Source organism: Macaca nemestrina, chromosome 11 (genome assembly GCF_043159975.1).
Source record: "Macaca nemestrina isolate mMacNem1 chromosome 11, mMacNem.hap1, whole genome shotgun sequence".
Taxonomy (NCBI): domain Eukaryota; kingdom Metazoa; phylum Chordata; class Mammalia; order Primates; family Cercopithecidae; genus Macaca; species Macaca nemestrina.
The window spans coordinates 9,877,651-9,899,598 of record NC_092135.1 but is presented as its reverse complement, the minus strand read 5'-3'; the positions used below and the strand labels follow the sequence as shown (position 1 = coordinate 9,899,598).

At 53.2% G+C, this 21,948-nt stretch overlaps 1 long non-coding RNA gene across 2 annotated transcripts; it reads right to left on the bottom strand.

The window, feature by feature from the left end:
- Positions 1–1,422: 1,422 nt before the first annotated feature.
- On the bottom strand, positions 1,423–21,236 carry LOC139357066 (uncharacterized). Of its 2 annotated transcripts, none has more exons than XR_011609675.1 (4): positions 18,165–21,236; positions 12,316–12,423; positions 5,874–6,085; positions 1,423–5,436 (listed from the first exon to the last, which is right to left on the bottom strand). It is a non-coding gene; the product is annotated as an uncharacterized lncRNA (long non-coding RNA). The 2 variants fall into 2 exon arrangements; XR_011609674.1 differs by lacking the exon at positions 18,165–21,236 and adding an exon at positions 12,706–13,113.
- Between the last annotated feature and the right edge of the window lie 712 nt (positions 21,237–21,948).

The window sequence follows — 21,948 nt, the reverse complement described above, 5'->3', positions numbered from 1 at the left end:
CTCTTATCAGTTCTATTTTACAGATGAGAACACTGAGGCACAGAGAGGCTTAGTCAGTTGTCCAAGGTCACACAGCTTGTCAGTGGAGCCCAGGCTGTCTGATGCCCAAGCACACACTCTCACCCTCTACATTGTTCATCACAGGGGCACCTTTGGGTGGCCCAGGGCTGTGTCCTCTCACCACCCTGATTCTGCTTGACCCAGCCAGGTGGAGCCCTTTGGACCGGGCCCGCCAAACCAAAGCCTTCAAACTCTCCAAACCCTCAAACCCTCAAAGGCAGCTTGTCTTCCAGGGACAATGCCGCTGACGCCAAGCCCCAGGGGTTGGGCTATGGGCCAGGGACATGGTTTGGCTCCAGAACATCATAGAGCAATTTGCAACACCTTCAAAATGCAATTGGAGCAGCCAAGAGAGGCAGGTGAGGCGCAGCCCTTACCTGCACCTCAGGTGGATGGCTGGGTGTCGGGTTACCCCAGGGGCAGAGGAAAAGCCTTGGCAGGAGATGAGGGATGCAGCCAGACCCCTGTCCCCTGCCCACACACCCACATTCCCTCCTGGCTTATGTATTGCCCAGGGCCCCACACCCAGTGCAGCCCAGCAGTCCTACCTACGACCTCCCGCCGCCCCAGCTGCAGCTCCTGCCTCTCACCTCCTTAACCGCAGTAATTCCATGAGCAAGGGTCTCCTCCCCGACTGGTGCATCCTCAGGAGGGGAATAGCCATCACCTGGGGCATGCTGGGCTCTGGGGCACGCTGGATGGCTTAAAGACCTCACATAAGACCTCACATAAGACTACGATGCTTCCCAAGGCTCTGCTGCAGGCTAGGCATAGACTTTTGGGCTTATCTTCCTCACGGCCTCGGCAAACATCAACTGATCACACCTGTGTGCTGTTGGCCTGGGCAGGAGCGTTGAGGTGAGTCGGGCCCAGGCCTGCTCTCAAGGCACTCCTGGTAATTACGGGCCTCCTCGCAGCTGGGGGAAAAGGTGCCTGGGAGCCATGGGCCTTACCCACAGAGACTTAGGGGCCAGTGAGTGACAGAACCAGGCTGGCATTGGGCCCGCTTTGTGCAAAAGGCCCCCCATCCCACCTGGAGCTCAAGACATGAGCCCCCAGACACGGTGACGCGCGCCTGTAATCCCAGCACTTTGGGAGGCCGAGGCGGGTGAATCACTTGAGGTCAGGAGTTTCACCATGGCCAACATGGTGAAACCCCATCTCTACTAAAATTACAAAAAATCTCAGGAGGCTGCAGCAGGAGAATCGCTTGAACCCTGGAGGCGGAGGTTGTAGTGAGCTGAGATCATGCCACTGCACTCCAGCATGGGTGACAGAGTGAGATTCCATCTCAAAAAAAAAAAAAAGACAGGACGCTCAGAGAGGACCGCATCCTGCCTGAGCTCACGAGCCAGCCACGGTTGAATTCGAACTGAGCTGTGAATAACTCCGAGTCCACGTGCCCCAGGAACACCAGGCTGAGAGGAGAACGGTGCTGGAACAAGAGACCAGCTCGGGGGTGACACGGAAGGAGCAGGCCTCGGAGAAGAGTGGTGACTCACCGGGACACTTTGTGGTTACAAAACAGGCCAGGCTCCTGCCAGACACTCACACTCGGTTACTTTTTTTTTAATTCCTTTCCTGCCCTTCCACTCCCTGTTCCTTGGGCACAGTAAGTACATTCTGTTCTTTCTGAACTTCTCACTGAACAGGGCAACTCGATTCTTCTCCCAAGGATGGAGGGGCCTTGGCCGACTGGAATCACGGGTGCCAGCCCAGGGCATCAGGAAGGACGCAAGAGGGACCAGCCTGTTCTGGCCAGCCTGCCAATCTGCCGGCTCCCCAGTGCTTTGGGGTCAAGTTCAACCCTCAACTAAGTCCCAGGCATTTGAGATGAGCTTACTCTGCAATCTCGTGTCCCCTACCCCTCTTGGGTGCCAGCACGGAAGCCGCCTGACCTTGCATACTCACAGGCCACCCCGTGCCCCCGGCCTGCCCACGCCACACCTCACCAGTGTTGACCAGAGGAGTTCCTCAAACAAAATCCAAATTAGCTAATAGTGCCATAGCAATTTCCTAACACGAATTATGGTACTGTGGTCATGTTAAAGGGTGTCCATATTTTTAGGAAATAATGAAATATTCAGAGGTAAAAGGACTTCCTGTCTGCAACTTACTCTGAAATATTTTGGAAAAAAAATGTATTAAGAGAATGGAGAGAGATGGGGACAAAAAGCAACTGTGGTAAAACATGAACATTTTAAGGAGTTCGAATTGTATCGGAAATTTTGTGTACTGTTTTGGTAACTTTTCTGTAAGTTTGAAATTATTTCTAAAATGTACAGCTGGGCAGGGTGGCTCATGTGTGTATGCCCCTGCTTTGGAAAGCTGAGGAGGGACAGATCCCTTGAGCCCAGGAGCTGGAGGTTAACAGTGACCTATGACCGTGCTCCAGCCTGGGTGACAGAGCGAGACCCGGTCTCTAAAAAATAGAAAATTAAAATCAAGTTGCAAAATCTTGGGAGGAAAGTAAGTCTGAAAACCCCACTAACCTCAAGTCTCATCTCCAGGAAGCGCCCCAGACCACTGAGGCTGGGACGAGGGGTTCTGTGGTGTTGTGGTAACCATCTTGGGTTTCACCCACAGTTCCTGGTTCATAACTGCCACAGCCGTCCTTACAGGCTTGGGTGATAGTGTTGGGGGTGTGAGGCCTCAGGGGCAGGCCCTTGACCTTCTCCTGCCCTCCCTTCACGTCTGTGTTCCCTGCCTTTCTGACTGTGGGTCTTAAGACCACAGTCTTACCCTGGGGGAAGGAATGCTGATATCATGAGGCTTCCATAAAAACCCGAGGACAGGGTTCAGGGAGCTTCCAGACAGTTGAACACGTGGAGAAGGCTGGAGGGTGGTGCCCCAGGGCGGGCATGGAGCCCCCACACCCCTCCCCCATACCCTGCCCTATGCATCTCTTCACCTGTATCCTTTGCCATATCGTTTATAATAAAACAGTAAACGTAAGTGTCTCCCTGAGTTCTGTGAACCACTCCAGCAAATTACTCAAACCCAAAGAGGGGGTCGTGGGAACCCCAACTTGAAGCCAGTAGGTCAGAAGTTCCGGAGGCCTGGACTTGCGACTAGTGGAGGTGGGGGGCAGGGGCAGTCTTGAGGACTGAGCCCTCCACCTGTGGGGTCTCACTCTATCTCCAGGTAGGGAGTCAGGATTCCAGGTAGCGGACCCAGCTGGAGTCCGCTGCTTGGTGTGTGGGAAAACCCCGCACATCTGATCACAGAAGGCCTTCTGTGTTAACGATTGTTGAGGAGACTTTTCCCCACACGGCTGCCTTCCAGACACACCCCAACCCCTTAACAAGGTGTGTGTCCCCATCACCCCTTGTCTCCATGTCCTGTTTGCCACTTTAGGAGGGAGTGCCTGGAGGACGGGACAGTGTCTCCTTCCGAGCTGTGATCTGGGTGACATGACACCTCTAGGTCTGTGCTCAGCGCTCTACAGCACGACACGGACCCAGGCAGCACTGGGTGCCAGGCGCCACTCTAGGCCTGCAGAATGCAGTGGTGGAGATTCATCCAGCCCCCACCTGGTGTAGCTGACCTTCCAGGAGAACTTGGAGCTGGGGACAGGAAGAGGGTCAAAGCTGGGGCTGCGGCCTCCTTCCCATGGTGTTTCCGACACTGTAGTCCAGCCACTTCCCACTCCCTCCGGGGCTTCCACATGGCTGACGGCTCCACTTGCGGCTCGCGGTCTTCCCCCACCAGCCTCTTGCCTCACACATGCCCACCGTGACTTCATCCGACACAGAGACCCTGACCAGCCTGAGCCCTGGTCTTCCCTCTCAGCATGTTTCCAGCTGCCGGTGGGCCAGGCGACAGGGAAGGGATGGCCTTGAGGCCTCAAGGCTCTGGCCGATGGGCCCTGGGGTGGGGCAGGGTGTGGCACTCCAGGGAGGCTGGCCAGGGTGAGCATTGCGGCTGTGGGCTCCTGCAGCTGCTGAGACGCTGTGTGTTGCTGTAGAGCGCTGAGCACAGAGCTAGCAGTGCCGCGGGACCCTGCTATGCAGGCTTATAGTTGCTCTCATTGCTCCTGCGGCTCTGTGTGCATCTCTGCTCCCTGCCTTTGAAGGACCTTGCAATTGCCTGAGGCACAGTGCACAGTGTGGAGAAATGGGGGGCCAGACTGAGTGGTCAAAGAACGTTTCAGCAGAGGGAGACTTCAGCTGAGCCTTGACGGAGGAGGGAGAGGCAGGCAGACGGTGCACAAGAGGAGCACATTCCGGGCAGAAGATTTCCCCAATCGATGAAGGATTCCTGGAGAAACGCTCAGCGTGCCCTGGCCACAGTGAGAAGATGACTCTGATTCGTGGGCTCCAGTAGCAACAGAAGATGCTGCTTCAGACCCAAGAGTCTGAGCAGATGGCAGAATGGCAGCCTCCAGCAGGGACACAGAGCCAGGATCTATTCTCGAGTCGCTACCAGGGAGCCGGGGCTGGGGGACCCTCCCTGCTTCCTTTGAAAGACACCTACACCCCTGGTCTGGAGGGAAGTTACCTGGGCCCTCTGCCCCCAGTATGATGTGACATTCTAGCTACCCAGTGGCTATCATTAAAGGCCAAGAATGAGCTCAGCCATGGAACTCAGTGGTGGCCCCTGCTACTGCCTCCACCCTGCCAGGGCAAACACAAGGTCACTGGTCTTCCCTGCGGTCATAGCCAAGATCAGCTACAGGCAAGACGCTTTGCTCAGTGCACGTGGGGCCTCCCACCCTGCTGGCTGTTGGCAAAAGGCACTTTCAGAGGCTCCTCATGCAAGGATTAGGAGCCAAAGCTGGGAGGAAGGAAGGTGAGTCAGACAGACCTGTGTTCCAAGTTTGACTCTCCATGATTTTTGACCTTGAGCGAGCCTTAGAATTCAGTCACCTCCTTGGCAAAGATGGACATAGAGATATCTGCTCTGCAAAGCCATTCACGAGCATGAGTCCTAACACACCCCAGATGCTCGGCCTGGTGCCCGGCACAGGGAGCCTCCGGACGGACGGTAGCCATTTTCATTTTCAGAGGATTTGTGGCAGTGTTCCCAGGTTGGTTGTTTTCCGTCATTATCTTCACCAGCCAGGAGCCCCTTGAGCCAAGGATGGTGTCTTGCTTGTGCCTGGGCTCCAGGGCTAAGCACTGCTCCTGGTACACGGGAAGTGCTTGGTGTCTGTGCATGAGTGTCCTTACAGGCTGGAGTGTCACCCACCTTCAGGTCTGCATTGGGGCAGTTTCTAGGGGAGCCTGACTCTGCTGGTCTCTGCCCGATCCTGCCTGGGAATTGACTGGGAAAAGTCTCAGCTTTGCCCTGCCCTGGACCCCTTGCTGGGCCCTGGATCCCTGTGGTCGACCTCTCCAGGCCTCACCCCAGGCTCCTCCTCCCATTCAGCAGGAGCTGAAAAAGAACAAAGAAAACAGTCAGAGCCAGGGTCTCCCTGTTAGATTAGCTTGACTTTGAGTCCACTTTCCCTCCAAGAGGGAAAGAATGAATGAAAGGGACAGACGAAGGAGGAAGGTGGAAGGAGGTGAAGCACGGAACTGGCCTCCCAAATGCATCTGCAGTGGAGGGGCAGGGACAGTCAGCAGAAGGTGCCATCTCTGGAGAAGGGGGAGCACCGCTTCCTGGGAGGTGGCCTGAGTGCTGGGGCAGAGCTGACCAGCTGGGAGGTGTGTACATGGCACCCCCATGGACACAGTCTCTGGACAACCTGTAGATCTGCAGCTAGTCCCAAAGCAAGGGGGCGGGGGTAGGTGTCGAGGATGGAGTGCATTCTGCAGGGAGCCCAGCAGCAGGAAGTGGGACCATGCTGGGCACACCCCCTGATAACTTACCTTCCTTCCCCTCTGCTTCCTCATCTGAAAAATGAGTGTAGTAACAGCCACCTTGCAGAGCCGTCGTGAGAGTTTTCTGGGAGAATGGATATAAAGCCAGGCCTGGTGGCTCATGTCTGGAATCCCAGCGCTTTGGGAGGCTGAGGCAGGCGGATCACCTGAGGTCAGGAGTTTGAGACCAGCCTGGCCAACCTGGTGAAACCCTGTCTCTACTAATAATACAAAAAAAAAAAAAAAATTAGCCAGGCGTGGTGGTGTACGCTTGCAGTCCCAGCTGCTCGGGAGGCTGAGGCAGCAGAATTGCTTGAACCTGGGAGGCGGAGGTTGCAGTGAGCCAAGATCGCACCACCGCACTCCAGCCTGGGCGACAAGAGCGAGACTGTGTCATAAATAAATAAATGAATAAATAAATAAATAAATAAAGCACCTCGCACAGGGCTGAGTGCATAGTAGGCCCTCAAGCAATGGCAGTTCCCCTCTTTTTCCCTGTGAAAATTTGCACCCAGATTCCCCTTCACGGATGAAGGACTTATTCCCCCAGCTGCTGGGTTGGGGGTGCCGCAGTGAGCCCTGGGCTGTCCCTACAAGGACTGCCTCGTTCAAGGTCATGCCCCTTCCGAGGTGGCCCGAAGATTGACTGGCAGGGGATATAAAGGTCTAGCTCCCTCACCCCATAAGGGAGCAACTCTGAAGTGTGGTTCCAGCTTGCAGGTCCCAGTGGGGACCACGGAACCCTCCAGGGAGACTGCCTCGTAGCCCAAGTCCTCCCTCCGCCCATCCTGCTTCCTCCCCTTCCCTGATTCCTGCCAGTGCATCTCAAAAGCACCCCCTATTAAATGTCCTGCCTTCTAATTGCCACCCCAAAGTCTGTTTCCGGAGAACCCTGGCTCTCCCAATGTCCAGAATCTGAATTTATATAGGAGGGGAAAAGTCGCTGGGCTTTGCTGCATTACACGAGCATCTTTTACTCTTGGGAAGTACTAACTCATCACAGGCTTTCTTTAGATGGCGAATCCCTTCGGTGCATTTAAACTGGTACATTCGATTTGCCCTCAGCAACATCGCTGTGGTTTAAAGTGCGCTGTATCCAGATTAATCAGCAGAACCAAAGACATCCAACTGAGGGTTGGGACTGACTGCTCTGGACAGCTGGTGGCTGCCCCCAAACTGCTGGTACTTCTGGGCCTCTGGGATTTCTTGAGGAGCATGGCTCACTCTCCTGTGTCCAGGCCCTGGGCAGGTGCTGGAGCACCTGGGATCCAGAGCTGAATAAGACAAGTCCCTGTGCTGCAGGCCTCCTGCCCAGAGGGAGGACAGGGGAGTGTCAAGTACCACTGCTGGGGCAAACTGGGGGCCATGAGGCCAGGGAAGGGTTCATTATCTCACCTGGGCTCAGGGGAGGTCAGCAGGGTACCCTAAGGCGGGAGAGAGGTAACTGAAGAATGAAAGCCAGAAGGCAGCACAGTGGGTGGCACTGGATGCATTTGGGAGGGATCAAGGAGGGAAGGCAGTCCCAAGCAAGGGAGCCGTGTGATCGGGCCTTCCCATGTCAGGGCAGTGCCTCGTGCTGTTCACATGTCAGTGCACTGAAACCAGGCAACCATCCTCGGGAGACAGGATTAATCATCCTCACTCAATGGACTCAGAAGTGAGGCCCAGGGAAGTGGTTGAGGGGAGATCCACTTGAGTCCATCCTTGCACCAGCTGGCCCAGGTGTGGGCTGAAATGCCTCATGGCTGGGCAGCTGAGTGCTGTCTCCTAAGGCTGGCTCGTAGGGCTGGGCATCAGGTGGCAGGAGGCCAGAAAGGCAAAGGTCCACTTCTGTGCCCACCTATTGTGAGGCCTCCTCATTTTTCTGAGCTCTCAGCCAGAGTGGCTTCGATGGAGAAGGACAGTGGAGAGGCCATTCCGGCCCCTGCCTGGCGTGACTGCCTGGTTATGCAGTGGAGTCGGGCACCCGGGGGAGGATGCTGCATCACCTGCTCGTGCCGGCACTGGGAACGCGGACCCACCACTAAGCGCCACCAACACCAGTTTGTTGGTGAACCTGGAAGACAGGCCGGTGGGTAAAGAGAGAAGGCAGAAGATGCCCTGGATCCACAGGTGCTGCTCGCTCCAGCTGGTGGCACTCCAAGGGCAGGTCCTTCCTCTGCAAGGTGACGCACTTCATTTCCTGAGCGTTTCTGCCTCTTTTTTTAAGCCTGTCCTATTGTGAAATGTAATATATATATATGGAAAAGGGTACAAAACAAGCACACAGCTCGATGACTTATCACAAAGCGAAGCCCCAAGAAGTCACCACCCGGCTCCAGAAATAACATATTTTGGTCTATCCAGAACCACCGCCGGCCTCAACTCCCTCCCACGGCTGGCCTTCCCTCCCCCAGAGCTAACCACTCCGCTGACATTCACGCCGATCGCGTGCTTGCCTTTCCGTATGACTTTACCAGCTCAGCGTCCTTAGCAGCTGCGGAGGCTGTTCCATCACATTTTGCCTTCTCTCTGGTTCGTTTCCATCGCTCTCCTGTCAGATATGCATCCATATTGTGTAGAACTATCATGTGCTGGTTACTGGAACTTCTTCACTGATGTTTACATCCAGAGTGTTGGTGAGGCTTTTCTGGAGCCCACTGGCTGCCTCCAGTCCCAGCCCTGGCACGTCCTCACTGCAGGGCACTGAGCAAGTTCCTGAACCTCCTACCCTTGATGAATGTTGGTCATCAGCTGCTGTCCAGGGTCTCCCAGTGTTCCCTGACACAGAGCTCCTAAAACCCTTGCAATTTCCTAAGCGATAGAGGAGCTAGGAGTGTCTTTTGTTCCAATAATTGGTCTCTAACTCCAGTTCCTGACACAGAGCTTCTAAAGCCCTTGGAATTTCCTGGGTGATGGGAGCATCTTTTGTTCCAACGAGGTGACTCTTGGGGGACTTCTGGACGGGGCTGGTCACCAGAAAGACCAAGCTTGGCGTTTTCAGTCCTAACCCCATCCTCCAGGGAGGGAAGAGGACCTTGAGATTGAGTTAATAATCGACCACACCTACATAATGAAGCCTCCATAAACATCCCTGAGGGCCGGGCACAGTGGCTCATGCCTGTAATCCTAGCACTTTGGGAGGTCGAAGCAGGTGCATCACCTGTGGTCAGACCAGCCTGGCCAACATGGTGAAACTCCGTCTCTACTAAAAATATAAAAATTAGCCCAGTGTGGTGGCACATGTCTGTAATCCCAGCTACTCGGGAAGCTGAGGCAGGAGAATCACTTGAACCTGGGAGGTGGAGGTTGCCATGAACTGAGATCCCGCCATTGCACTCCAGCCTGGTGACAGAGTGAGACTCCATCTTGAAAAACAACAAAAAACAAACAAAAAAACACATTCCTAAGGCACGAGGGTCAGAGCTTTTGGGTTGGTGAGCATCAACTCCAGGGGGACAGAAGATCCTGCCCTCGGGACCATTCTGGGCCTTGCTTTATGTACTTTTTAAAATCTGGCTGTGATCTGTGTCCATTATCATACCCTTTATCAGAGGATCAACTAGTAAATCTAAGCTTCTCTGAGTTCTGTGAACCATAATAGCAAATTAGTGAACTTGAGGAGGGAACGGTGGGAACCCGCATTTTATGGCCAAGTTAGACAGAACTATGGGTAAGGGCCAGACGCAGCAACTCGCACCTATAGTCCCAGCACTTTGGGAGGCTGAGGTGGACAGATTACTCGAGTCCAGGAGTTCAAGACCAGCCTGGCAACATGGTGAAACTCCAGCTCTACAAAAAATACAAAAATGTGCCAGGCATGGTGGCACATGCCTATAGTCCCAGCCACTTGGGCAGCTGAGGCAGGAGAATTACTTGAACCCAGGAGGCAAAGGTTGCAGTGAGCCAAGTTGTGCCATGGCACTGCAGCCTGGGTGACAGAGTGAGACTCTGTCTTAAATTTTTTTTTAAAAAAAAAGGCTGGGCACAGTGGCTCACGCTTATAATCCCAGCACTTTGGGAGGCCGAGGTGGGCAGATCTCGAGGTCAAGAGTTTGAGACCAGCCTGGCCAACATGGTGAAACCCTGTCACTACTAAAAACACAAAAATTAGCCGGGCATGGTGGCGTGCGCCTGTAGTCCTGGCTATTCAGGAGGCTGAGGCAGGAGAATTGCTTGAACTCAGGAGGCAGAGGTTGCAGTGAGCTGAGATTGCACCACTGCACTCCAGCCTGGGTGACAGAGTAAGACTCTGTCTCAAAAAAAAAAAAAAAAAAAAAGCAAAGTAAGGGTAAGCTGGGACCCACTACTTCCAGTGACATCTGATGGGTTCCTTCTTAGCCTGATGGGCCACCAAGTCACTGGGTCCCCTTAGGCATGTTGCTTCCTTTCTGTGGACCTCAATTTCCCCAGCAGCTGCAGCAGAAGAGGTTAGAGCAGCTCTGAGCTTTCCCGCCGTGGCCCACGCAGCCCTGGGTCCTCAGCTCCGCCCATGCCAATCTGGCCCTTCAGAGCAGCTCTTGGTTCTGAATGTGCTGCTCCATTCTGTTTCCTTCAAAGAGGGTTTGGTGTGGCAAGTTTGAAGACCACAGGCCTGAATATCCAGGGTTCCTTGCAGCCTTGATTCTCTAGGCCTGCGTGACTTGGAGTCTGGCTGAAATTCAGCCAAGATGCCACAGCTATGTCACATAGGAGCCATGTCCTCCCGCCCAGTCTCCATCCACTCTGTGCCAGAGACTCAGTCCTGAAACTGGAGCCTCAGCCCTGGCTGACAGTGGGCCTCTGTGTTCAGCCCAGCCCCCGGCCACCCCCCAGGCCCCTGCTCTGTTTTATATACAAACACCCGTGGTGGGTCATAGGAAACCTGCAGGCCAATTTTGTCTTTCCAATAACAATGCACTTTTTTTCTTAAAGGCATCGGTGCACATCCTTAGGTTTGTGAGGCAAATAGAGGCCATAAGAAGAATCTGGAGGACATGGGAGACAACAGTCACCCCCTCTTAACTCCTGGGTCACACCCGATGGCTATGCTTGGGGGAGCCAATCACCCTGCACCACCCTACACAACAGCGCCTGGCACACCACAGTGTGAGCTCAGAATGACTGTTGGCTTAAATCAAAATAATGAATAAGTGTGCAGGACTCCTAAAAATCAGCCCACTTTTGACTGTTTCTTTTTCCCTTCCTTCCTTCCTTCCTTCCTTCCTTCCTTCCTTCCTTCCTTCCTTCCTTCCTCCCTCCCTCCCTCCCTCCCTCCTTTCCTTCCATTCCCTAAAAATCAGCCCACTTTGGACCCTTTCTTTCTTTAAACTTTCTTTCTTCCTTCTCTTTCCTTTTTTTTTTTGTTTGTTTGTTGTTTTTTGTTTTTTGTTTTTGAGACGGAGTCTCGCTCTGTAGCCCAGGCTGGAGTGCAGTGGCCGGATCTCAGCTCACTGTAAGCTCAGCCTCCCGGGTTCACGCCATTCTCCTGCCTCAGCCTCCCAAGTAGCTGGGACTACAGGCGCCCGCCACCTCGCCTGGCTAGTTTTCTTGTATTTTTTAGTAGAGGCGGGGTTTCACCATGTTCGCCAGGATGGTCTCAATCTCCTGACCTCGTGATCCTCCCGTCTCAGCCTCCCAAAATGCTGGGATTACAGGCTTGAGCCACCGTGCCTGGCCTGTTGTTTTTTTTTTTAATCCATATGAGGTCTTGCTGTGTTGCCCATGCTGGTCTCGAGCTCCTGGCCTTCCAGCAGTCCTCTCACCTCAGCCTCCCAAAGTGCTAGGATTATAGGCATGAGCCACAGGGCCTGGCCAGTAGACTCCCTTCTTCAGCAACTTAATGAACCTCTCCTGGTTTCAATTTCCTGCTTCTGAAAGTAGTGCTGATACTGGTGTCTAAACAGGGCTATAGTGAGGATGGGTATCTACAGATTAAGGACAAAGTCTGGCGCAGAGGGGACACCACAGGTGTCGGCAATTTCTTTTTTCACTCATTCCAGCTGGGTTTTATTTATTTATGTCTTAAATGCCATCGTGGCAGAGAAGGCTGGACCTATGGCTAGACCGCATTTCCCAACCACCCGACCAGGCTGTTGGGTGGAGACCTGTGATTGTGCTGCCCAAGGTCATCCGAGCAGAAGTGAGGGCACCATTTCCAGGCTGGTCCCCAAAACCTCTCCTCCCAGGGTCCCCCTTGTCCCTTCCTCTGGCAGAAGCAAAGGCTCTAAGGCCCTAGAAGACGGCAGAACCAGTACATGGAAGGAACCTGGGTCCCTGAATGACCATGTGGGAGGCGGCCATGGGACGCCCCATGGACCTGAGACTTGAAGAGGAAATAAACCTTTATTATGTTAAGCCATGGACATTTGGGGTTTGTTTTTGCAGTGGCCGACGTGACTTACCTAATACGGCCAAGATGTGGGAATATTGCATTTTAATTCAATCTTCTTAGGATATTTCCAACTTAATATCTGTTTCTAAAAATGCTTACCTTAGTAGTGTAATTCTATGCTCTTGGAAGTCTTCTCTTTAATGTCATCTTCTTTTGAATGCTTTACAGTGTAGTTGGTCTTCAGATCCAGTTCAAACTCTTAAGTCACTAGCAACAAATAAAACAGTGCCCAAAACACTGCTTAGAACACATGGTCTGCCCAAAGCCCTCATGGCCCCTTCCTAAAGTCAAAGACAGATTAACTTCAAAACAGAGACGCCCCTCCCTTCCGGGGCATGCGGGAGCAGCACGCTTTGAAACAGACAAGTCAGCCGGAGCTGGCGGCTCGAGTCAGGCTGAAGCCAAAGGGATGTCGGCAGAACTCCTCACTGCGGGGAGGACAGGGCTTGCCTCTACTCCCTCAGTTACTCCTCAGCTGGGAGCTCTTACGGCCCCAAGGAAAAAGCAGAGTTCTCCCTGAAGGTCATTTCCAGGAGTCTAGTCCTGCATGCAGTGGCTTTCCACAGAATGACAGTAGCCATAAGGGGGACTTCCAGGTCAGAAAAGCTCCAAGCAGCCTGACGAATACACCTTCTATATCTGTTCTTTTAAAAAATATATATTTATTCGTCTTCATTTGTCTGAAGTTGGTATGACTAGTCCCCCCTACCTTTTTTTTTTTTTTTTTTTTGAGATGGAGTTTCAGTCTTGTTGCCCAGGCTGGAGCGCAATGGTGCGATCTCGACTCACCGCAACCTCTGCCTCCCGGGTTCAAGCGATTCTCCTGCCTCAGCCTCCCGAGTGGCTGGGATTACAGGCATGCACCACCATGCCTGGCTAATTTTGTATTTTTAGTAGAGACGGGGTTTCTCCATGTTGGTCAGGTTTGTCCTAGTCCCCATTTTTTTAAAAAAGAGACTTTAGGGAGATTAAATGGCTAACAGCCAGCCAGATGAAGTGGCTCACACCTGTAATCCCAGCACCTTGGGAGGCCCAGGCAGGTGGATTGCTTGAGACCAGCCTGGGTAACATGGTGAAACTCTCTCTCTACCAAAAATACAAAATAAAATAAAATAAAACAATAGCTGGGTGTGGTGGCACACACCTGTAGTTCCAGCTACTTGGGAGGCTGAGGTAGGAAGATCACCTGAGCCCAGGGAGGTTGAGGCAGCACTGAGCTGAAATCACATCACTGCACTTTAGCCTGGGTGACAGAGTGAGACCCTGTCTGAAAGAAAGAAAGAGAAAAGAAGAAAGAAAAAGAAAGAAAGAAAGAAAGAAAGAAAGAAAGAAAGAAAGAAAGAAAGAAAGAAAGAAAGAAAGAAAGAAAGAAAGAAAGAAAGAAAGAAAGAAAGAGAGAAAGAGAGAAGGAGAGAAAGACAGGAAGAGAGGAAGAGAGGAAGGAAGGAAGGAAGGAAGAAAGAAAGAAAAGAAAGAAAAAGAAAAGAAAGGAAAAAAAGGAAGGAAGGAAGGAAGAAAGGAAGGAAGGAAGGAAGTGAAAGGAAAAAAGAAAACAGCCTATGGGGGTCAGAGCCAGGGTCTCCTAGATCAGCTGGAATCAGCTAGATCAGCTGGAACTTTGAGTCCACTTTCCCTTCAAGAGGGAAAGAATGAATGAAAGGGACAGACGAAGGAGGAAGATGGAAGGAGGTGAAGCACAGAACTGGCCTCCCAAGTGCATCCGCAATCGAGGGGCAGCGACAGTCAGCAGAAGGTGCCATCTCTGGAGAGGGGTGAGCGCCTCACCTGAGTGCTCACCTGAGAGGAGGTGGCCTGAGTGCTGGGGCAGGACCCTGGAGCCCAGCAGCCCACAGCAGCCCAGAGGAAGAGCTGCTTCTGCAGGTGCCCAGGGACAGGCTTCCTCTCCTGGGGCCCACATTCCAGAAGGCAGCAGCAGGGCCGGCAGAGGGACAGTTGCAGCTGTGGGGAAGATGCCCATGCAGGGACCGTAAACGAGTTGGGGCTCAGGATCCCGTGGCTGGGGCTGGGCTGTGAGCTGAAGACTTACCAAGCCAGCCCCCTGGCCGCATATCCCACCCCTCCCTGTCCCAGGGAGGCAAGCAGGGGCAGCACTGGTGAGGAGGAGGCGGTTCTAGCTCACCCCTTTCCGCAGGCCCCAAGGGCACCGCTGGGTCAGGGCTGAGATGGAAAAGGGATAACCATGGTATGTAGCTTATCTCAAAGGCGTGCTTCCCATGGGCATGAAGAACTGCCGGGAGGGGCATCTCCCAAGCTACCTAGATATCCTGGCATCCTCCCTCCCAGCTAGGAGCAGCACCTTATCCCGAAGCTCCCCAGCATCAGCCTCCCCGCAGCCACATGGGACGGTGGCACAGTCTTTGGAGTTGACAGACCCCGGTCAGAAGCCCGGCTTTGTCCCCTGACTAGCTGTGTGTCCCTGTGGAAGCTGCCCAGATTCTCTGAGCCTCAGTCTCCGCACAGGCAAAGTAGAGACTTTAACAACTGCCTGAAAAGGTGCTGTGAGTGCAGACGAGATAACAGGGAGGGAAAACTTTTCCTTTATCCTCTTATGTTCAGTGACTAGGGGTCTGTGAATTAAGTGGACAAAATATAGATTCGCTAGAGAAAAAAGATGGATTTTTATTTTCATACCTCTGAGGGAGTTTCACAGAAAAATGTGACTCGATTCAAGGCTGCAGTGAGCTATGATCCATGGCACTACAGCCTGGGTGACAAAGTGAGAAACTGTCAAAAATATAAATAAATAAATAAAATAAAAAAAGAAGAAAAAGGAAAAAGAAAAGAGAAAAAAGGAGAAAAGGAAAAAAACAAGTATAAATAAAAAGAAACATGTGGCCAGGCGCAGTGGCTCACACCTGTAAATCCAGCACTTTGGGATGCCTAGGTGGACAGATCACCTGAGGTCAGGCGTTTACAACCATCCTGGCCAATATGACGAAACCCCATCTCTACTAAAAATACAAAAATCAGCTGGACACAGTGGCAGGTGCCAGTAATCCCAGCTACTTGGGAGGCCGAGGCAGGAGAATTGCTTGAGACAGAGGTTGCAGTGAACCGAGATGGTGCCACTGCACTCCAGCCTGGGTGACAGAGTGAGACTCTGTCTCAAAAAAAAAAAAAAAGTAAAGAAAAGAAAAGAAAGACGCTACTCAAGGAAGTGGTTATAATTTGGGACTTATATACCATGTTAATAGGGGAAGAGGGAAGAGAAGGACCATTTTACTTTTAGGAAAGATAAACGGCCCCTAGGAGGACAGATAGCAGCTCGGACAGTTTTGTGACTATGTCTGTTCTGGTGATTTCTTGTCCTGGTGCCAGTGCTGACTTCTTGAATTCTCGTCCTTGGTGATAGGAGTCCATCTCTCTGGTTTTGAAATTCCCAGGGAAAGGATTTCTGGCAGTTGAACTCTTTTGGGAGCCTCTGCTTTTAGGCAGATTAAGGGAAATTCAAAACAAACAGACAAACAAACAAACATACAGAAAACCGTCTTCAGTGTGGTACATCCTGGATCCCTTCAGACAAGGCACAGGCAGTACCTGGCTAGGGGAGCCCCTCACACCTCCTCCTGCCGACCCACTCCACATCCCTGTGCCCATGTTTGTCCTCTTTCCAATCCCTACTGCCCCATCCGAACTCACTGTCCTCTGTCCCCATTCTCTGTGTGCTAAGGTGACACGTCACCACACAGCAGCTTGCCCCTGCCGGCACAGGCTCCCTTCACTGCGGCTTCCAGGTCCCACTCCCTCGCTTGCCCAGCACCTCTTGCTATCTCTTACTCATTCAACGAACACTCCCAACAGGCTTCTCCCCGCCAGGCCCTGGGATGGATTCCAGAGTGGCAGCGATCAGGCAGACCAAACTCTGTCTCTAGGAGCTCCACCCGGTGGGAGAGGCAGACAGACAGACGGACAGTGACAGCCTAGGCACAGGAGCCCATGGGAGCTCAGAGGAAGAGTAAGGCCCGGTAAGTTCTGTGACTTGTTGGTGCCAGGAAAGAGCTAGGCCTGCCCCTGATACTCAGAAAGCACATGTGAACAAAGGGAACGGAGGGAGGGGAGAAGAAAGAAGGAATGACAGGAGGAAGGGAGGGAAGTTGGTCGATTTTCCTCCATCCACCTTTCTCCTCTCTGGACTAGTGTTTGGGACCAGCCCCTCCCCTACTCCATGTCAACCTCTGGGCTTATCAGATATTCCAATAGCTGCTTTGGCCTGATAAGCCCTCTCCAGATAACCCCTTTCTCTTGTAATTGAGTTTAAATATTGATCCACCCAATCAAGGCAGGTTAATATTCAACCCAACCGAGCTCTGGAAGCCTCCCGGCCACCAGATTCTTCCCTGGGCGAGGCAACGTGGGGCTGAGCAGGGCTGGAGCAAGCAGGACGTGCAGTCTTCCCCCAAAGCGTGTTTATCAGACGATTTGGGAATGGGGGGCGCGAGGGGCCTGTCTAGACCTGGCTCTGCCCCTGGCAGGTCCGAGGAACACTGTCCGAGCCAAGCCTCAGGGCCTGCACTTCCTGGCTGGAGGACCATGGGGAAAGCCAGCTTTGTTCCAGTGGAGGCTCAGCCGGGAGAACCTGCCCAGACACCCTTCCCTTGAGGATTCTGCTTTGCACCTTAGAGTGTCCTCAGGCTGCCAGGATCCTCCAGAGCCATATGGCTGATTTCCTCCTCTCACCCACAAGGGTGATTCCCTCAGGCTCCTCAGGGTTTGGTCCTCCTGAGTCAGCCTCCCAGAGCCTATCCTGTCTGCCACACTCCACGTGGACTCTTCAGCCCACCTGGTAGAGGCCCAAACGGTGCATGCACCTGCTTCCCACTGGTGACTTTCACGGGTCTTCCATGTGCACGGCCCCAGTCAGCGATGTGGGAGCCGCCGCAGCCCAGGACTTCCAGAAGCCGGAGAAGTGCTGAGTGTGGCTACTCCCCTGACCCAGAGCAAACAGTGTGGTCAAGAGCCAGCGGGATCCACACCTATACCCAGGAGACCCCTCTGGTTCCGTGTGTGTGTGTGTTTGTGTGTGGGTTGTGTGTGGTGGGGGGGTTGTGTGTGTGTTTTGTGTGTGTGTGTTTGTGGGTTGTGTGTGTGTGTGCTTGTGTGTGTGTGTGGGTTGTGTGTGCTTGTGTGTGTGGGGGTGTGTGTGTGGGCGTTGTATGTGTATGTGGGTTGTGGGGGGGGGTTGTGTGTGTGTGGGTTGTGTGTGTGCGTGTGTCTGTGCTTGTGTGTGTGTGGACTGTGTGTGCTTGTGTGTGGGGGGTTGTATGTGTGTGTGTGGGTTGTGTGTTTGTGTGTGGGGTGTGTGTGGGTTGTGTGTGTGTGTTGTGTGTGTGTGTTTGTGTGTGGGTTGTGTGTGTGTGTGTTCATGTGTGTGGTTTGTGTGGGGTGTGTGTGGGTTGTGTGTGTGTGGGTTGTGTGTGTGTGTGCGTGTGTGTGGGTTGTGTGGGGGGGTTTGTGTGTGGGTTGTGTGTGTGTTTGTGTGTGTGGGTTGTGTGTATGTGTTTGTGTGTGTGTGTCTGCTGGGGGGTGGGAGGGTCATCAACAGGTTTCACTACTCAAATCATCTTCCCCTACAGGGAGGCGCAGAGGATCCCATAGCTACCAGCCAGCTGTCAGGCTCTGGGTCACCTTTTGTCAGCGGACCCTAACATTCTCTAGGCCCGCTCTGTCCCACCCCAGCCGAGCGACTCACTTTCCCTCTTAGAGGTTTCTCCCTAGAAAGAGAAGGGGGAGCCTCCAGGCCAGCAGCAACAGCCCCCCGGGGAACCTGTTAGAAATGCCCATTCTCACCCCACCACTGAACGGGAGACTGCAGGCGGGGCACCCCCGCAGTGCGGTGCCGGTGGCTTTCCAGCCCTGCGGAAGCTTCGGATGCACTGGGACACCACCCAGCCACTCTAAGCCGTGAATAAAAGCCTCCTGCCTCTCACCACTTTACTATGTGCCGGGGCCACTCCAAGCTCTTGAAGTAAATTCAGTTTATTTACTCGTTACAACCGTCCTGTGAGGCAGGCACGAGTATTAGTCCTCGTGGACTAATGTTACGGACGAGGCAAGCAAAACAGAAAAGTGAGGCGACCTCGCGCAAGGTCACACAGCCGGAGGCCGAATGAGAAGCTAGGCCGTTCTCCGCCACACCGGGGGCTCCCGAAGTGTGGACCCTGGACAAACGGTGTTAGCATCATCTGGGGACTTCTTAGAAATACAAATTCCCAGGCCCCCGATCAGACCTGCTGAGCCCGAAACTCTTTGCGGGGACCCAGCCATCTGCAGAACAAGCCCTCCAGTTTGAGAACCGCAGCGCTGCACCCCGCTGCCTGAAGAGACACCCCGGAAAATAGCCGGAAAGCCTCACGCTCGCATCGTGGCTGGGGTGTTTGCTGGAAACAGGCCACTTTGCAGTGCGGCTCGGCTCCTGCCCGCTGGGAGGCCGAGGACCGCGACCCGAGCCGCTCATGAACTGGGGCCTGCCGAGCTCTCGTAGTTTGATGGAAAGGAAGAAACCTTTGCTGCCGGCCCCTGCTGCTCTGGGCCTCGGCTGCTGCGAGGTGCTCCCGAGTGCACACCATCCGGCTCCTGTGTCCTGGCTTTCACCTCTAGCTTCCCTGTTGGGGCAGAGGCTGTGCAGGCGGGTGGGGCGGCCAGCAGCCATACCAGAAAAAAAGGCGGTGGTACATGGGAACTCTCGCGCTCTGAGCTTGCCAGGCTCCCTAGTTCCACTCTGAGCTCTTGAACCCAATCCCGTTGCTACTGAGTGAATGCTTGCATTCCCTCCCCCGCTTCCGATGTTGAAGCCTCACCTCCAAGGTGATGGTACATGCAAGTGGAGCCTTTGGGAGGTATGAGGCCAGGGTGCAGCCCGCATGAATGGGGTTAGTGCCCTTGTGAAAGAGGCCCCAGGGAGCTTGTTTGCCCCTTCTTAGGAGGCAGACCCTCTCCAGCCTCTGGATCTGCCAACTCCTTGACCTTGGACATCTCACCTTCAGAACTGACAGACATACTTTCTGTTGTTTTTAAGCCACCTAGTTTACTTAGGGCATTCTGTTATAGCAGCTCACATGGGCTAAGACAGCAATCACGTACCCTCTCAGCCTAAGGACCTGCCATGCTGTTTCCCACTGCACTTAGAACGCAGACCAGAACCCTCCTGCCCCCATATGGTCTGCAAGGCCCTGTGTCAGGAGAGTCAAAGCGTAGGGCACAGCCCACCAGCGGGCCAGAAGTTCAGCTCCACAAGTCAAGATCTGCGTTCCTCAAGAAAAAATGGCAAGTATTGTTTTGTGAAACTCGTTAATATGCGCGTGTGTACTGGGAACACTGAAAACTGAGGATAATTCTGTTATCTGTCCCGATCCCCTCCTCCTCTGACCTCCCCTGGCATCATCCTCCTTCAGCAACAATGCCCTTCTTTGGGATCCGTGAACACCCCAGCCGTTTCCCAGCTCACAGGCCCTGCCAGTGCTGCTCCACATTTCCCCAGAGCCTCGTCCTCTGCCCGGCCTTTGGCTCCCTGTCTCATGGTCTCATTTCAGCCCCATAAACTGGCAAGGCAGGCGGGATTCCTATTTCACAGATGAGAAGACTGAGAGTCAGGGAGGTTAAGTAGCCTGCTCAAAATCCTACGGATCCAGGATTCCAACCCAAGACCTGAAGGCCCTCCCACTGTGCATGCCCTCTGCTCCTCTCACAGGGACGTGCTGGCAACTTGAGAGGAGAGGGGGGCTTTACCCGTGCGGCGTGGGAGGAGCACCATCCTTGGGGCTTGGAAGCTTGGGGAGAACACGGGCAGCAGGCATGGAGGAGCCACAGCTCTAGGCGCCATGGGCACACACATGATCAGAATGGATGCTGGAGACAGAAGAGCTTGGGAAAGTTGTGGTTAGGGTAGGAAGGCTTCAGAGCAGGGTAGGGGCTGGGAGGGAGAGCAGGAGCTGGTAGGGAGGACTGTGGGTGGTTCATGGGCTGCTGCCCTGATCTTGGTAAGAGATGATAAGAGACTGGGGTGGCAGCACTGCAAACGTGCTGACCAGCCTTCGGCCAGCCCACCCACTGATCAAACTTCAGACACCTGAGGCCTCCAGGTACGATGGCTATTATTTAAAAACAAAGACAAAAAAAATCCCAAGAAAGTAATAAGTGTTGGCAAGGAGTAATTGGAACCTTTGTGCACTGTTGGAGGGAATGTAAAATGGTGCAGCCCCTATGGAAAAAAGGATGGTGGTTCCTTAAAAAATTAAACACGGAATTGGGCCGGGCGCGGTGGCTCAAGCCTGTAATCCCAGCACTTTGGGAGGCCGAGACGGGCGGATCGCGAGGTCAGGAGATCGAGACCATCCTGGCTAACACGGTGAAACCCCGTCTCTACTACAAAATACAAAAAAAACTAGCCGGGCGAGGTGGCGGGCGCCTGTAGTCCCAGCTACTCGGGAGGCTGAGGCAGGAGAATGGCATAAACCTGGGAGACAGAGCTTGCAGTGAGCTGAGATCCGGCCACTGTACTCCAGCCTGGGTGACAGAGCGAGACTCCGTCTCAAAAAAAAAAAAAAATTAAACACGGAATTGACCCAGCAATCCCACTTTTGGCCATTACCCAAAAGAACTGAAAGCAGGGACATGAAGAGCTGTCTGGTCACGCCCATGTGCATAGCAGCATCATTCACAATAGCTAAACATGGAAGCAACCAAAATGTCCACTGAAGGATGAGTGGATAAACCAAATGTGGGCTATCCATACAATAGAGTATTATTCAGCCTGAAAAAGGAAGGAGAGTCTGACCGGGCACGGTGGTTCACACCTGTAATCCCAACACTTTGGGAGGCCGAGGCAGGCAGATCACCTGAGGTCAGGACTTCGAGACCAGCCTGGCCAACATGGCAAAACATCATTTCTACTAAAAATACAAAAGTTAGCCGGGCATAATGGCAGGCACCTGTAATCCCAGCTACTTGGCAGGCTGAGGCAGGAGAATCATTTGAATCTGGGAGGTGGAGGTTGCAGTGAGCCGAGATCATGCCATCTCACTGCAGCCTGGGCAAGGCTGTCTCAAAAAAAAAAAAAAAAGGAAATTCTAACACATGCTACGATATGGATGAACCTTGAGAACACCCTAGTCACAGGCCAAATACTATATGATTCCATTTTTATGATATCCCTCATAGAGTCAGAAATGAGAATGGTGGTTGCTAGGGGCTGGGACAAGGGTGATATGGTTTGGATGTGTCCCTTCCAAATCTCAAGTGGAAATGTGACCTCCAATGTAGTAGGTGGGCCATGTAGGAGGTGTTTGGGTCATGGGGGCAAATCCCTCATGAATGGCTTAGTGCTGTCCTCATAATGAGTGAGTCCTCTATGAGTTCACATGAGATCTGATTAAGAGCCTAGCACCTTCTCCCTCTTTCTTGCTCCCTCTCTCACCCTGTGACAAGCTGGCTCTTTCCTTCACCTTCCACCATGACTGCAAGCTTCCTGAGGCCCTTACCAGAAGCAGATGCTGAGGCCACGTACAGCCTGCAGAAGCATGAGCCAATTCTCTTTATAAATTACCCAGTTTCAGGTATTCCTTTGTAGCAATGCAAATAGACGAACGCTGGGGGATGGGAAGTCAGTGTTTAATGGGTACAAAGGTTCGGTTTTGCAAGATGAAAAGAATTCTGGGCTGGGCGTGGTGGCTCACACCTGTAATCTCAGCATTTACAGGTGTCAGCTACCGTGCC